The 18,600-nt window shown below is 33.1% G+C and overlaps 1 long non-coding RNA gene across 1 annotated transcript; it reads right to left on the bottom strand.

The window, feature by feature from the left end:
* Positions 1-4,958: 4,958 nt before the first annotated feature.
* On the bottom strand, positions 4,959-17,245 carry LOC136027067 (uncharacterized). The gene is made up of 2 exons (XR_010617487.1): positions 17,012-17,245; positions 4,959-7,640 (listed from the first exon to the last, which is right to left on the bottom strand). It is a non-coding gene; the product is annotated as an uncharacterized LOC136027067 (long non-coding RNA).
* Between the last annotated feature and the right edge of the window lie 1,355 nt (positions 17,246-18,600).

The raw sequence follows: 18,600 nt of genomic DNA on the forward strand, positions 1-18,600 counted from the left end.
AAACATGACGTCACCTGATCCACAGACAGACAACTTATTTTTATATATATAGATATATATTTATACTAGCTGTTGGGGTGGCGCTTCGCGCCACCCCGACACCTAGTTGGTGGGGCGCTTCGCGCCCCCCAAGCCCCCCCACGCGCGTAATTCGTTACGCGCCATATTAGTTACGCGCCATTGTAGTTGTGTCCCTGTGTCCCACCTGTGAATATAGATAGATATAAATATATGTTTTTAACTACGTAAAACATGCGAATATACAACATTCATCGCTGTCCCATTGTCTGTGCATATAAATAGATTGTCAGGTTTACTGACTCTTGAACATGCAACATATAATTGTCCATGGGAAAAACAATCCGTATTCAGATCTATACCTCATTATTCTAATGATGTGTCCCTGTGTCCCGGTCGTCATTTATATTCCCTGTGTCCCGGTCGTCATTTGTGTCCCGGTGTCCCAGTTTGTAATTTCTCTTTGAGTGTCCCGGTTGTCATATATATTCCCTGTGTCCCGGTGTCCCGGTCGTCATTTGTGTCCCGGTGTCCCGGTCTGTAATTTCTATTCGAACAATCCCTGTGTCCCGGTCGTCATTTATATATCCTGCCTGTGCCCCCGGCGTCCCCGTTGTAGTTGTGTCCCTGTGTCCCGGCCGCCATTTATATTCCCTGTGTCCCGGTCGTGATTTGTGTCCGGGTGTCCCAGTCTGTAATTTCTCTTTGAGGTTTTTGGCATAAACTCTTTGAGCAGCTTCCTCGGCTGTTGCCATTGTAGGTTCTTCAGTCATTTTACAATTAAATATTTTTCCGTGAACAAATGTCTTAAATACCGTTAATGACGTCACCGTCATAGCAAAAATGACGACAACTAACTTCATGACGTTAGTCGACACAGAAACATGACGTCACCTGATCCACAGACAGACAGACAGACAACTTATTTATATATATATATATATAGATAGATATATATATATAATATATAATAAAATATTTATATATATAATAAATATAATAATAATCTTTATAATATAATATAATATATATTATCTATATATATATAAAAATAAGTTGTATGTGTGTTATGTCTGTCGACTGACGTCATGTTTGTCGACTGACGTCATTATAAGGATTGAGCATTATGCCGTCATGAAGTTGTTTGTCGACTCACGTCATGTGTGTCGACTGACAAAATTACAGACCAAGACCCCGGGACACATATGACGACCGGGACACAGAGAATATAAATGAAGACCGGGACACTCAAAGAGAAATTACAGACTGGGACACCGGGACCCAAATAAGGACCGAGACACAGGAATATAAACGACTACCGGGACACAGGGACACAACTACAACGGGGACGCCGGGGGGCACAAGGGGGATAGAGAAATTACAGACTGGGGCCACCGGGACACAAATGACGGCCGGTACACAGGGAATATAAATGACGACCGAGACACAGGGACACCACTACAACGGGGACGCCGAAAGGCACAGGGGGGATATATAAATGACGACGGGGACACAGAGAATGTTCGATTAGCAATCACCATCAACAAAGCTCAAGGGCAATCATTAGAATAATGAGGTATAGATCTGAATACGGATTGATTTTCCCATGGACAACTATATGTTGCATGTTCAAGAGTCGGTAAATCTGACTATCTATTTATATGCACAGACAATGGGACATCGAAGAATGTTGTATATTCACAAGTTTCACGTAGGTAAAAACATATATATATATCTATCTATATTCACAGGTGGGACACAGGGACACAACTACAATGGCGCGTAACTAATATGACGCGTAACGACTTACGCACACGGGGGGGGGGCTTGGGAGGGGGGGGGCGAAGCGCCATCCAAACAGCTAGGATATTATATATATATATATATTTAAATATATATATATATATATATATATATATATATATATATATATATATATATATATATATATATATATATATATATATATATATATATATTTAAATATATATATATATATGTATATATATATATATATATATATATATATATTCAGTATATATTATGTATTCAATAAATAATTGTTTAGTTCATTCAGGTTTTTTGCAATGTGTTAATATTTGTGATTTGGTAAAATTTATAATATTTAGTTTACCTATTGTTGCTAAAGGGAGGGATATATTAACAGGATAAGCTTGTTTTGGTTTTACTTGGTTGTTTTACATTTGCTGTTTTTTTTTTCATAGGCATGTATTTTGGGGGTGATACCTGACGCGGGGATGCCATGGATATTCTGTGGTAGCCACAACACTGTGCTGGGTAGAGAATTTAGAGTGGCGAAACCCTATATAGGCCAGTGTATTCTCCTGATGAGCCCTTATGTTGGGTGTTGCCTCTGAATTATTTGTCTATATTATTTTTTCTATTGTTCGGATAAATGACGACTTATACTTATTGACGACATGACTGCCTGTCCATGGTTTATTCTTTATGGTTGATTGTGTGTGGCTATGCTGTTTGACCTATGTGATTGTATGGATGAGTAGGGTTAAGGCCTCATATATATATATATATATATATATATATATATATATATATATATATATATATATATATATATATATATATATATATATATATATATATGTATATATAATATATATATATATATATATATATATATATATATATATATATATATATATATATATATATATATATACTAGCTGTTGGGGTGGCGCTTCGCGCCACCCCAACACCTAGTTGGTGGGGGCGCTTCGCGCCCCCCCAAGCCCCACCGCGCGCGTAAGTCGTTACGCGCCATATTAGTTACGCGCCATTGTAGTTGTGTCCCTATGTCCCACCTGTGAATATAGATAGATATATATATATATATATATATATATATATATATATATATATATATATATATATATATATATATATATATATATATATATATATATATATGTTTTAAACTACGTAAAACTTGCGAATATACAACATTCTTTGCTGTCCCATTGTCTGTGCATATAAATAGATTTTCAGGTTTACCGACTCTTGAACATGCAACATATAATGGTCCATGGGAAAACAATCCGTATTCAGATCTATACCTCATGATTCTAATGATTGCCCTTGAGCTTTGTTGATGGTGATTGCTAATCGACCATTCCCTGAGTCGCCATCGTCATTTATATATCCCCCTGTGCACCCCGGCGTCCCCTTTGTAGTTATGTCCCTGTGTCCCGGTCGTCATTTATATTCCCTGTGTCCCGGTCGTCATTTGTGTCCCGGTGTTCCAGTCTGTGATTTCTCTTTGAGTGTCCCGGGCGTCATTTATATTCCTTGTGTCCCGGTGTCCCGGTCGTCATTTATATCCCCCTGTGCCCCCCGGCGTCCCCATTGTAGTTGTGTCCCTGTGTCCCGGTCGTCATTTATATTCCCTGTGTCCCGGTCGTCATTTGTATCCCGGTCTGTATATACATTCGTTTTTTAGTTTTGTTTTTCTCCTTTTTTCTTTTTTTTCTTTTTTAGTTAATTTAGATTTTTAGATTTTTTAGTTTTTACCTGACGCGGGGATGCCATGGATATTCTGTGGTAGCCACAACACTGTGCTGGGTAGAGAATTTAGAGTGGCGAAACCCTATATAGGCCAGTGTATTCTCCTGATGAGCCCTTATGTTGGGTGTTGCCTCTGAATTATTTGTCTATATTATTTTTTCTATTGTTCGGATAAATGACGACTTATACTTATTGACGACATGACTGCCTGTCCATGGTTTATTCTTTATGGTTGATTGTGTGTGGCTATGCTGTTTGACCTATGTGATTGTATGGATGAGTAGGGTTAAGGCCTCATATATATATATATATATATATATATATATATATATATATATATATATATATATATATATATATATATATATATATATATATATATATATATGTATATATAATATATATATATATATATATATATATATATATATATATATATATATATATATATATACTAGCTGTTGGGGTGGCGCTTCGCGCCACCCCAACACCTAGTTGGTGGGGGCGCTTCGCGCCCCCCCAAGCCCCACCGCGCGCGTAAGTCGTTACGCGCCATATTAGTTACGCGCCATTGTAGTTGTGTCCCTATGTCCCACCTGTGAATATAGATAGATATATATATATATATATATATATATATATATATATATATATATATATATATATATATATATATATATATATATATATATATATATATGTTTTAAACTACGTAAAACTTGCGAATATACAACATTCTTTGCTGTCCCATTGTCTGTGCATATAAATAGATTTTCAGGTTTACCGACTCTTGAACATGCAACATATAATGGTCCATGGGAAAACAATCCGTATTCAGATCTATACCTCATGATTCTAATGATTGCCCTTGAGCTTTGTTGATGGTGATTGCTAATCGACCATTCCCTGAGTCGCCATCGTCATTTATATATCCCCCTGTGCACCCCGGCGTCCCCTTTGTAGTTATGTCCCTGTGTCCCGGTCGTCATTTATATTCCCTGTGTCCCGGTCGTCATTTGTGTCCCGGTGTTCCAGTCTGTGATTTCTCTTTGAGTGTCCCGGGCGTCATTTATATTCCTTGTGTCCCGGTGTCCCGGTCGTCATTTATATCCCCCTGTGCCCCCCGGCGTCCCCATTGTAGTTGTGTCCCTGTGTCCCGGTCGTCATTTATATTCCCTGTGTCCCGGTCGTCATTTGTATCCCGGTCTGTATATACATTCGTTTTTTAGTTTTGTTTTTCTCCTTTTTTCTTTTTTTTCTTTTTTAGTTAATTTAGATTTTTAGATTTTTTAGTTTTTTTATTAGTTTTTAGTTTTTTTGTAGTTTTTACCATTTTTTTAGTTTTTTTAGTTTTTTTTTTTACCTATGTCCTGGTCGTCATTTATACTCCCTGTGTCCCGGTCGTCATTTGTGTCTCGGTGCTTTGTTGATTGCTAATTTATATTATATTTATATTTATATTTTTTATATTTATTAATATTTTTTTAGTTTTCTTTTTCTCTTATTTTTCAGTTTTTTCCTTTTTTTTAGTTTTTAGTTTTTTTTTGTTTTTTACCTTTTTTTAGTTTTTTTAGTTTTTTTAGTTTTTTAGCTTTTTTAGTTTTTTTATTAGTTTTTAGTTTTTTTTTTTAGTTTTTGCCTTTTTTTTAGTTTTTTCAGTTTTTTTTTTAGTTTTTAGTTTTTTAGCTTTTTTAGTTTTTTTTTCTTTTTAGTTTTTTTTGTAGTTTTTACCTTTTTTAGTTTTTTTTCTTCTTTTGTATTAGTGTGAAATAATTCAGACGTCATATGCGGACAAACACGACGTCACTCGACAGACAGACAGACAGACATAACCCACAAACAACTTATTTTTATATATATTTATTCATATTTTTTTAGTTTTCTTTTTCTCTTTTATTTTTCAGTTTTTTCCTTTTTTTAGTTTTTTTCTTTTTTAGTTTTTAGTTTTTTTTAGTTTTTTACCTTTTTTTAGTTTTTTTTAGTTTTTTTAGTTTTTTAGATTTTTTAGTTTTTTTATTAGTTTTTATTTTTTTTGTAGTTTTTGCCTTTTTTTATTTTTTTCAGTTTTTTTTTAGTTATTAATATTTTTTTAGTTTTCTTTTTCTCTTATTTTTCAGTTTTTTCCTTTTTTTTAGTTTTTTCTTTTTTAGTTTTTAGTTTTTTTTTTAGTTTTTTACCTTTTTTTAGTTTTTTTAGTTTTTTTAGTTTTTTAGCTTTTTTAGTTTTTTTATTAGTTTTTAGTTTGTTTTTTTTAGTTTTTGCCTTTTTTAGTTTTTTCAGTTTTTTTTAGTTTTTTGTTTTTTACCTTTTTTTAGTTTTTTAGCTTTTTTAGTTTTTTTCTTTTTAGTTTTTTTTTGTAGTTTTTACCTTTTTTAGTTTTTTTTCTTCTTTTGTATTAGTGTGAAATAATTCAGACGTCATATGCGGACAAACACGACGTCACTCGACAGACAGACAGACAGACATAACCCAGAAAACAACTTATTTTTATATATATTTATTCATATTTTTTTAGTTTTCTTTTTCTCTTTTATTTTTCAGTTTTTTCCTTTTTTTAGTTTTTTTCTTTTTTAGTTTTTAGTTTTTTATAGTTTTTTACCTTTTTTTAGTTTTTTTTTAGTTTTTTTAGTTTTTTTAGTTTTTTAGCTTTTTTAGTTTTTTTATTAGTTTTTATTTTTTTTCTAGTTTTTGCATTTTTTTATTTTTTTCAGTTTTTTTTTAGTTATTAGATTTTTACCTTTTTTTAGTTTTTTTTAGTTTTTTAGCTTTTTAGTTTTTTTTTCTTTTTAGTTTTTTTTGTAGTTTTTACCTTTTTTAGTTTTTTTCTTCTTTTGTATTAGTGTGAAATAATTCAGACGTCATATGCGGACAAACATGACGTCACCTGATCCATCCACAGATCCACACACAGACAACTTATTTTTATATATATATAGATAGATACAGTTTCTTCTTTAGTTTTTTTTCTTTTTTAGGTTTTTCTTTTTTTAGTTTCTTCTTTTTATTGATTTGTTTTCTTCAATTTGTCAATGTCCATTCTAACATTGACACTTGGAAAAATCTTTACGTGTCAAGCATGCTAAAGCTCCAACAATTTATATTAAACCTCAAAATTTGGGGTATCTGTTTTAAGGTTTTCGAATTACTTTAATCTATTGTCAAAATATATTGAAATATTTGTGCAATTCCCAGTTTTTTTTAGTTTTTTTAAGTTTTTTAGCTTTTTTAGTTTTTTTTAGTTTTTTATCTTTTTTAGTTTTTTACGTTTTTTCTTTTTAGGTTTTTCTTTTTTTAATTTTTTTAATTTTTAATTTTTTTTTAGTTTTTTCTTTTTTAGTTTTTCTTTTTAGTTTTTTTTTTAGTTTTTTACCATTTTTCTTTTTTCGAATTACTTTAATCTATTGTCAAAATATTTTGAAATATTTATGCAATTTCCAGTTTTTACATTCTAGTTTGTTTTCTTTTATATATATAGAAGATATAATCTGGCGTAACGGACAGACAACTTATTTTTATATATATAGATATATATATATATTATAATATACTATAATATATTATAATAAATAATAAAAATAATATAATAATAAATATATAAAATAATTATATAATAATAAATTATAATAATTATAATTAATTATGATTAATTATGAAATTTTTAAATTTTTCCAATTATGAGATCTTATAGTTAAAGTCCACTTTAATTGTTTATCTTTCTTGCGTTGTTTTGGACTGGTATTTTTATCTTGTTTGTCGTAGGTTTTATCTTTCACAACTTTATCATATTTGTCTGGCGTTATTTTTGGCCATGTAAGAAATTTTGGCAAGATTCATGAAAGCCTTTGCGAATAAGGAATGATTTATATCTATTATTAACTATGAATTTTTCATGATGTATAGCAAGCATTTGAGCCTAATTTTTAATAATAAGAATACTTACCCAATTTTTTTGGTGATTTGCTTTTAACAACAGAAGTCTCTGAAGATGTTTGCCACTTCCCCTTTCAAAGTCTTCTAATAGTAATTTGACATGCTTACGCTCCTGGAGACTTAATAAAGGCTTTAGAGATGAATAGTATCTGGAATAATCCATCTGAAGGTCAGAGCAAATAGTTAGAAAAAAAGAACGTTAAAATCACAAGAACGTTTGCTCCTGCAAGAACATTAAAATCACATACTAGCAGTATCTTCAACAGCCACAGGTAGGAGTGATAGGGTGGTTTGTTACGTTTTAGGTTTAGTAGACCATGTATCTAACAGCTGAAAGCTGGAAAAAAAATGAATTTATCATTTAATGTCCTATGTTTTATAAGTTCAGTTTTCAACTATTTTTTATTATGAATACATTTCAGCAAGTGTGGAGAAAAACAACTAAAGTGAGGGGGTTTGATTGGTTAAGCATATACCAACAAAGAAGTATATACCAATAATTTCACTAATAACACCTAAAAAGCGTTTTTCAATGAAAATACCCAAAAAGAGGATTTTTTTAAATCATGAGGGGAGCAAAAAGCTAATGAGACACAGCCCCCCCCCCAATTCAACCCTGGATGATGGCATTGATTATATATGAAAGGGTATCTAACTTTAAAAACCAATGAATATACACTTCAGTTGAAATTAGACGGTATTTGTGAGATATTTAGCTGCTATTTTTCGCTTCTGGACTTTCACACTACAAAATTAGCATATAACCCACATCCATCAACCCTCTGATACAAATTCTGGCAGAAAGTAGATAACATCTGTAAAATAGGGTATGCAAAAAACTATGAGTTTAGAGTTAAGATGCTCAAATGACAATGTCATCCTCCTGTTTGGAATTAGCAGCTTTAATAGGTTTTGGGGGTGGGAGCTATGTGGGAGGATCTTTCCTTGGAAAAATATGTCATGGGGGAACAGAAATTCAATGAAAAGGGCGCAGGATTTTCTAAAACTACTATAAAAAAAAACAATGAAAAAATAAAAATTGAAAAGTTTTTTCAATTGAAAGTAAGGAGTAGCACTGAAACTTAAAACGAACAGAGATTATTACGTATATCAGGGGTTCTAAAAATACTTTAGTATAAAGAGCGACGTATTTAGGAGGAGATAAATACCTCGCTCTTTATGCAATAGTATTTTTAGTAATTTCAACTATTTATTCAACGGCCTTTCGGATTCAGGGGTCATTCTTGAAGAATTGGGACAAAACTTACGATTTAGTGTAAAGAGCGAGGTATTAACGAGGGTAAAAACCCCCTCATATACACAATCAAGATTTAAGAATATAAAAGTTTGTTACGTAAGCTAATTGTTAAGTTACGTATATTTACTAATAAAAATATTCGTTAAAAATTAAAATTTATAGTTGGCTTTTTATGTAACCGAAAAATTGCAGGGCAACTAGGCCTCCTTCCCCACCCCTTATTCCTCAAAATCGTCTGATCAAAACTAAGAGAAAGCCATTTAGCCAAAAAAGGAATTAATATGCAAATTTCATTATAATAATTGATGTGTGGAGAGCCAAAATCAAACATGCATTAATTCAAAAACGTTCAGAAATTACATATAAAAACAAATTTTTTTAACTGAAAGTAAGGAGCGACATTAAAACTTAAAACGAACAGAAATTACTCCGTATATGAAATGGGTTGTCCCCTCCGCAATCCATCGCTCTTTACGCTAAAGTTTGACTCTTTGCCACAATTGTGCTTTTTAAAACAATTATAAGCTTTAGCATAAAGAGCGAGGGATTGCGGAGGGGACAACCCATTTCATATACGGAGTAATTTCTGTTCATTTTAAGTTTTAATGTCGCTCCTTACTTTCAGTTAAAAAAACTAGTTTCTTTTATGTAATTTCTCTTTGAGACACAAGTCTGTTTTCACGCTGTTGTTGTGATTCCTCGGCAGGCGTTCTTTTCATACTCTCTCTATTAGCCGCAAACTTGTTTTCACGCTGTTGTTGTGATTCCTCGGCACGCTTTCTTTTCTTACTTTCTCTATTAGCCGCAAGCCTTTTGGCATTAGCTCTTTGAGCAGCTTCTTCGGCTTTTTCTTCTTAATGACGTCATATACAGTCGACAAACATGACGTCAGTCGACAAACAAACATGACGTTAGTCGACAGTCGACAAACATGACATCAGTACATAAACAACTTATTTATATATTTATATATATATATATATATATATATATATATATATATATATATATATATATATATATATATATATATATATATATATATATATATATATATATATATATATATATATATATATATATATATATATATACTGGCTTTTGGGGTGGCGCGAAGCGCCACCCCAACACCTAGTTGGTGGGGGCGCTTCGCACCCCCCAAGTCCCCCCGCGCGCGTAAGTCGTTACGCACCATATTAGTTACGCGCCAGTGTAGTTGTGTCCCTGTGTCCCACCTGTGAATATACGTAAAAATTGCGAATATACAACATTCTCCACTGTCCCATTGTCTGTGCATATAAATAGATTGTCAGGTTTACCGGCTCTTGAACATGCAACATATAATTGTCCATGGGAAAAACAATCCGTATTCAGATCTATACCTCATTATTCTCATGATTGCCGTTGAGCTTTGTTGAAGGTGATTGCTAATCGAACATTCCCTGTGACCTATCGTCATTTATATATCCCCCTGTGCCCCCGGCGTCCCCGTTGTAGTTGTGTCCGTGTCCCAGTGTTCCGGTCGTCATTTATATTTCCTGTGTCCCAGTCGTCATTTGTGTCCTGGTGTCCCAGTCTGTAATTTTTCTTTAAGTATCCTGGTCGTCATTTATATTCCCTGTGTCCCAGTCGTCATTTGTGACCCGGTGCGCCGATCTGTAATTTCTGTTTGAGTGTCCCGGTCGTCATTTATATTCCCTGTTTTCCGGTCGTTATTTGTGTCCCGGTCTGTAGAGTCATCTTATAATGACGTCACATACAAAGCCTTAAATACTTATATCTTGCGAATATACAACATTCTTTGCTGTCCCATTGTCTGTGCATATAAATAGATTGTCAGGTTTACCAACTCTTGAACATTCAACATATAATTGTCCATGGGATAAACAATCCGTTTGTTTCAAAAGATCATATAACAAGACTTTTTGGGTTGACAGAATCCCCCAGGGTCTGGGGTTAAGGGTTGTAAGTCATTCCCCTTGGGCATATAAGGTTTTTATAGAAGAGGTTGTTGTGTGAACTTTAAAAGAACCTCATTTGATTCGTAAGACATAGCTCTAGCTCAAGCCAAACATGACGTAGAGCAACTAGCAGCTCATTTTGTCTGTCTGTCTATGTGTGTGTGCATGTATGTCTCTGTGTCTTTTTGTCACAGTGTGTATTTGTATGTCTTTTTGTCACAGTGTGTATTTGTATGTCTTTTTGTCTGTGTCTGTGTGTCTTTTTATTTGTCTATCTGCCTGTGTATCTGTACGTATATGTCTTTGTGTGTGTCTTTTTGTCTGTCTGTCTTTTTGTCTATGGATGTGTTTGTGTGTCTGTGTGAATTTTGCTTTTTTTTTTATTTGAAAAAATCCCTTTCACATCCTTCTGAATTAAAAAAAAATGTCCAACTCTTGTGTCTCTGACCTTTGAAAAAATTATGTCTTGAATGTGTTTTAACCTTTAAAAAAGCTGTTCTTGTGTCTCTTACTTTTGAAAACATAAAAGAGAAGTCATCCACATGTCTCTTAAGAAAAAGACTTAAGAAAAAGTTTCAAAGAAAAAAATCTTGAAGGAGAAGATTTTGATGAAAAAACTCTTGAAGAAAAAAAAAATCCAAAAACAATCTGTTTCCATGTTTCTTTAAATTTGTGAAACAAAAAGTCTCTTTTCTTTTGTTTCCAACTTTTGAAGAATAAAACTTGGTCATCTGTCTGACCATTGGAAAAAATGTGTTTGCATGTTTCTGACTGAAAAATCATCTTAGTATGTCTTAGACCTTGGAAAGCACCCTTGAAACTTCCCATTCAAATGTCTCTGACCTTTGAAAAAAAATCTGTTTGTATGTCTGACCTTATTATAATATCCTGATCATCTCTCAGACTTTGGTAAAAACAAAGTCTGAGAGACATATGTCTCTGACTCTACCTCTTGAAGCCTAGTTTAGCTTTAAGAAGAAAAATGTGTCTAATGTTCATCATTTTTATTCTTCTTTAGCAGTGAGCCAAAATACCCCATATTAAATGATTCCTAGCAGAAAAAGTTTGCTAGCATGAACTTCATTGATATTGGGGCCCTGGAGGGGGATATAGGGCCCTCCAAAGGTTGGCCGAAGGGGTCTCAGGGTTATTGCATATTCTCTTGCATAAGTCTGGTAATTGGAAAAATCTGTTTGTTTGGAAGTATTAAAAAGAATAGAACCATCGTTACATTATGAAGGTTTGGAATCAAAACAAGTGTTGCATAAGCCCAGTAATGGGAAAACCTGTGTGCTTGTATCCATGAGGCTTTTGTGTAATGAAACATAAAACCCTGCACATTAACAAACAATGTGTAAGCCAAGTAACAGGAAAACCCACCTGGCCAATTGTATCTATGAGGCCAATTGTATCCATGAGGCCTTTTTGCAATGAAATGTAAAACCCTGCACATCAACAAACACTTGTGTAAGCCAAGAAACAGGAAAACCTACCTGTCTGCTTGTATCCATGAGGCTTCATGGACCCAAAACAAACTCTTGCATAAGCCAAGTAATGGGAAAAGCTTTGTGCTTTGGTTACAAAGATTTTTCAAACCAAAACAAGTGTTTTCCAAACCAAAACAAGTGTCACCTTCTGGCAAAAAATACAAAATTCCACATTTTTGTAGATAAGAGATTGAAAAGTCTAAATTAGGGTTTTCTGATACGCTGAATCTAATGGTGTGATTTTCGTTAACATTCTATGACTTTTAGGAGGTGTTTCCCCCTATTTTCTAAACTAAGGCAAATTTTCTCAGGCTTGTAACTTTCGATGAGTAAGACTAAACTTGATGAGATTTATATATATAAAATCATTATTAAAATACGATTCTTTTGATGTGGCTATTGGTATCAAAATTCCATTTTTTAGAGTTTTGCTTACTATTGAGCTGGGTTGCTCTTTACTACAATTTGTTACAGAAGCACTAAATTATTATTTATGTGGAAAAGATGTTGCAACTGGGAAACGATAGTCCTTTCAAAGTCGTTTACAATGAGAGGGCTCATTCTAACGGAAATGAAAAGTTCTAGTGCCCTTTTTAAGTGACCAAAAAATTGGAGGGCACCTAGGCCCCCTCCCACACTAATTATTTTCCCAAAGTCAAAGGATCAAAATTCTGAGTTTTTTCATCAAAATCTTCTCCTTCAAGATTTTTTTCTTTGAAACTTTTTCTTAAGTCTTTTTCTTAAGAGACATGTGGATGACTTCTCTTTTATGTTTTCAAAAGTAAAAGACGCAAGAACAGCTTTTTTAAAGGTTAAAACACATTCAAGACATAATTTTTTCAAAGGTCAGAGACACAAGAGTTGGACATTTTTTTTAATTCAGAAGGATGTGAAAGGGATTTTTTCAAATAGAAAAAAAAAGACAAAATACACACAGACACACACACACATCCATAGACAAAAAGACACAAAGACAGACAGACAAAAAGACACACACACACACAGATAGACAGATGAAAAGAAACACACAAAGACATATACGTACAGATACACAGGCAGATAGACAAATAAAAAGACACACAGACACAGACAAAAAGACATACAAATACACACTGTGACAAAAAGACACAGAGACATACATCCACACACACATAGACAGACAGACAAAATGAGCTGCTAGCTGCTCTACATCATGTTTGGCTTGAGCTAGAACTATACCTTATGAATCAAATGAGGTTCTTCTAAAGTTCACACAACAACCCCTTCTATAAAAACCTTATATGCCCAAGGGGAATGACTTACAACCCTTAACCCCAGACCCTGGGGGATTCTGTCAACCCAAAAGGTCTTGTTATATGATCTTTTGAAACAAACAGCTACCAAAAAATTTCTATCAGAGGCAATTGGAAAAATAAAATGGGGGAGGGTGGCTGCCCCCAATCACTTTGACTCTTAAAAAGGACACTAGAACATCTCATTTCAAATCCATTGAGCTCCCTCTGGAGTTTATATGACCACCCTTTCCATAAAAACTTATATGCCCCAAAGGCATTAATTTCAACCATTGCACTGAGGGCTGTGGGGGAGTTATCCTCAAAGACATAATTTCCAGACCTTTCAACTATGCTGAGCAAAATAGTTATCTCAAAATGTTGATTAGATTTGTTTTGAGAATTGTTGAGCAGAAGGACATGGGGGGGGGCTTCTTGCCCTATAATCCCTTTTGACTATTAAAAAGGGCACTAGCCTTTACAATTTCTAATCAAATGAACCTTTATTGAAGTTTCTACAACAAAAAATGGCAATCTCAAAATTTCTGTCCAATACATTTAGGAAAAATATAAGCTATCAGGGGAGGAGGGGGGGCTATCCATCCTCCAGTCACTTTGAATCTTAAAAACAGCACTATAACTTCTGATTACCAGTCTAATGAGCTCCCTCCAAAGTTTATATGACAACCCTTTCTATAATAACCTTAGATGCCCGGGGGCAAAACTTACAACCCTAGACACAAGGGCTTTGAGGGGCTGTCATCCTCAAAGGTGTAATTTCCTGATATTTTTACCAGGTTGAACAAAATAGCAATCTCAAGATTTTTTTTGATGTGTTTGAGAAAATGGTGGGTGTGGAAGGGGTTGTCCTCCAATCATTTTCAACTACTAAAAATGGGCATTAGCCCTTTCAGTTTCCGATCAAATGAGCTATTTTTAAACTTTCTATGACAGATCTTTCAGTACCAAGTGGTATGATCTAAAAAAAAAAAAAAAAAAAAAAAAAAAAAATACATTGTGCCTACATCACTCTTTACTTAGACAGCACTATTCCACTATTTATGATAGTGTTTATTTCAGAATAGGCCATGGAAAAGACTGTTCCCTAAATTTCATCAATTATTTGTTACTTAAAAATTAGAAATTTTAACTTTAAACATATCTGTTTTAGTGTAATCTTGCTCAGAAGCCTGACCTGGCCTATTGAAAAAAAATTCTGTAATGTTCTAGTTGAGAGGGTTCTTTCTAACTTGGGAAGAAGTTGAGTTTGGGGCAACACACTTTTAGAATTGAATCCAAACCCTAAAATACACATTGGGAAGGAGTGGATAAGCATCTGTCTATACCATTTCTTTATTTCTAGGGCCTAGAGGGTCACAGAGATAACAAGTCATTGTCTATCTAAATTTTGACAAAAATATTTAATGAGTTTGGGTTTACTTTCTCTCTTTATTGGCTTTTGTTTTTTGAAAATATGGGTCATATTATTTCAGTAGGGTATTAAGCCAAATCAAATCCTCTCTTTTTCTTGATTTAAGGAATATATCTACAGATTTTAAGACATCATAAATCAAGACTGAACAAATATTTGAGACTCAAAACACCTTCTTTGTGCCTCAATTTTCACAATAAATCTATCTGAAAAGGTTTCACTTTAGGCTATAAAATAAAGATTTTTGGGTAAATGCACACAAGATTCTATAGCATAACATAACAGCCATTGATTCCTTCTTGATGCTTTCTCAAAATATAATTATTAATTCATTTGCAAATGCCCCCCTCACCCTGATATAAGGCCAAAGGAAGCAAAAAGAATATGCTAAACAAAAAAGCTAAAAAAGAAAGAAACTTTGTCAACTCTGGAAAAGTTAATGGTACTTGTGTATTATTCAGAACACACTCAATAAGTGAAGTTAGGTATCTTCTATCACTATCTGTTCCTTCTTATAAGAGTATAAAGTCATGTTGTGTCCATTGACACACTGTTTTGTTGTGGGCAATGACCCCTTATCCTGGAAAAATATAATTGTCTCTTTTTTAGTCTTTGGTAAATCTCAAATCTTCATTTCAAAATCTATGTTCAGACACTATCTTCTATCACTATGCAAAGCAAACTAAATTGAGTTTTGTCTTTGTGGCTATGAAACCAGTTTTTCTCATAAAATGTACCAGCATTGTTGTTTGTTTCATGAAAGAACCTAACTATAGTTATTGAGTGTCTTTTGAATAATACATGAGTATCAAATTAATCAACATCATTAATGAATTCACAAGAAAAACTTCATCAAAAAGGGATAATCCTTAAGTTGCTCTTAGCTGTAATTTAAGGTGAACAACAAAATTCTTACTTTATAATATGTAGGATGTTTCTACTAGGCTAATATGATTGTCTTGTTTTTGTAATATGCTAATGTAAATTAGGCTATTAGGTCTATCATGCATTAGCAAGTGAATTTGTTATTATATTTGGAAAGAGCATAAAAAGAATTGAGTAGCCTGGAATATATTTATTTCTAGGTTAAATTTTGGCTACTAATCATCTAACATTATTATCTAAAATTGAAAATTTTGGTAAAATTCTAATTTAGCTACTCTTCACTATCTTGGAAAGGGATTAGGTTAGGAAAATGAAACCTTCAGTAATAAAACCAGAGCCAAAAACATACTCTGGGAAGGTATTGCCAAGCTTCTATGTTAACCCTCTTCTGATTCCTAAGTCATAGAAATTTGTCTAGCCTACTTGACAGGTCTATAGCCTACCTATTGAAATTTCAACAAAACAATTTTTTACCTTAATTTTCAGTTATCAGTTTCTTTTTCCTGGTAATAGTTCTGAAAATGCAATTCCTGTTATATGAGTAGAATTTTAAGCCATGTCAATGGGGTTAATATATTAACCCTGTTAGAAAAGGGTTATTTTCTAAATTTAGGAAATATATTTGCAAGTCTTTGGAACCTCATAATTGGAATTGAGCAAAGTTGTCAAGCTAAAAAAAAAAATTGTTGTAGCTCATTTAAGGAGAAGATCAATTTTGCAAGGTATCACTTTCATAAAGGTAGCCTAGGCTTCCACTTTTTTCCTGTTTTTGTGGGTAAGAAATAAATAAATTATTAGGCCTATTATTATTATAACACATACATTTTAAAAGCTTATCAAAAGTCACTGCCCTCTAGAGTCTAGAGGGAGAAGGAGTAGAGGCAGGTACTTCAAAATACCTCCACAGGACAAACTTTAGTCTGTAAATTCAACCCTGAAGGTTTCATATTCCTAAACTAACCCATTTTCAAGATAGAAAAAGTAGCTAAAGTAAAATTTTACCCAAAGTTTCTTAAAATGGTAGGTCAGAAGCAACTCAAATTTAGCTTTAGACATCTTCAACTATGTGTAAACTTAATATTACCAAAAACTTGTTTGAAACCATAGAATATACAGAAAACTAATTTAAAGACTATTCTATATTAGCTTTAATCTTAATGGCTTAGCCTGCAAGTCCTTTAATTATTGTTAGCCTAGTTGACTTGTTAAGGTGCAAACCAACATACCTTGCAAGGGTATTTTTCAAGTCTGGAACAGGTAAATTTGGCAAATTTTCATCATTAGAGAATGTTCCATCTGCTGTAGCAAGGAAAATGGAAGCAAAACTTTTAACATAGTCACTCTCTTTCATATTACAATCAAGCCATTGCCTTAAAAGTTTTAAAATTTTTGCTCGATGGCATTGCTGACTATTATAAAGGCCTTTTTTCGCGTCAACCAAAGAGACTGTTTGAGCTCAACCACTCGGTGTGGTTGAGCTCAACCGCTGTTTTTGCGTGAAACAGTGACAAAGCAGGTTGTCATGAAAAGTGATTTTGCGTGAAACAATTGACTGGTTGAACTCTAATTTAACCAGAACTGTCATTGTTTTTAACCGTAGGGTTCTACCATTCATAATTGTTGGTTGACCTTTTCAGGCGTAGATTTCGAAAAGAAGAATTCGTAGGCTATAAATAAGTCTATATAAAATAAGAATTATAATCTGACAAATAGAATTCTAGCCACGCAAAAGTAAGGTTTAATTTTGTTTTTTTTCGTATTAGGGCTATTTGGATAAATGTTGGGTTATATCCTGCAATTTGATTCACATAGGCCTTAATACAGGAAGTCAAGAGTTTGAATATGCTTTTGAAAACTTATGTAGATACTTGGAAATCTTTGTTTCATCATTTTGATGCCCTAGACTTGACCTTAGCTTGGTAATTTGGCTTCAGAGATAAAACCTTGATGAAGCAAGACCCTAGTGGTTATAAAGCATTGTTAATCCAATTACTATTCTTACTAGATGCTTCAAGATATGTTGCATCTTTGTCAGAACTCTTTACATTTCAGCCTTACCCTATAGGGCCATGGATAAATTTTCAGGTCAAACTCTAGTTTGGCTACTGTTTGCTATCTTAGAAATGGGTTAAGTCAGGAAAATAGAACTTCCAGTAATAAATCCAAAGCAAAAAATACGTAAAATTCTAGTTTAGCTAATTTTGGAATTCCCTATTCCCTGGAAAGGGAATAGGTTACAAGAATGAAACTCAGCAATTAATCCAGGGTCAAAAACACTCTGGGAAGGTACTGCCAGGCTTCTATGTCAACCCTTTTCTGATTTCTAAGTCTTAGATAATTGCTTACTCAAAAGGTCTATACCTATACTATTGAAATTTTGACAAAACAAGATTTACCTTAATTTTTAATTATCAGTTTCTTTTTCTCTGGCTTTAGCTCTTAAAATGCAATTCCTTTCATTTGAGTAGCATTTTAAGCACTATCAATATTTTTTTTTCAAAATTTAGGAAATGTCTTTGCATATCTTTAAAACCTTATAAAGTGGATTGAGGAAAGCTGTGAAACAGTTTCTTTGTACTCCATGTAAGCAGACCTTCCCAGAACATACTTTAGCCTTTAGACCCATCCCTAAAAGTCCCTTTTAGTTTTATCAAGTTTTTGAGTAATAAACCTTTTTAATTACCTTAAAATATTTATTCAGGTCCTTTACTATTGGCTGCCCTTTATATTACAATAATGATTGAAATATATTGTGGCAACTAAAAATTTGGAAAATCCAACCTATTTTACCATCTTAAGGTTGTTTACAAAGGTG

This window comes from Artemia franciscana, chromosome 1 (genome assembly GCF_032884065.1).
Source record: "Artemia franciscana chromosome 1, ASM3288406v1, whole genome shotgun sequence".
NCBI lineage: Eukaryota > Metazoa > Arthropoda > Branchiopoda > Anostraca > Artemiidae > Artemia > Artemia franciscana.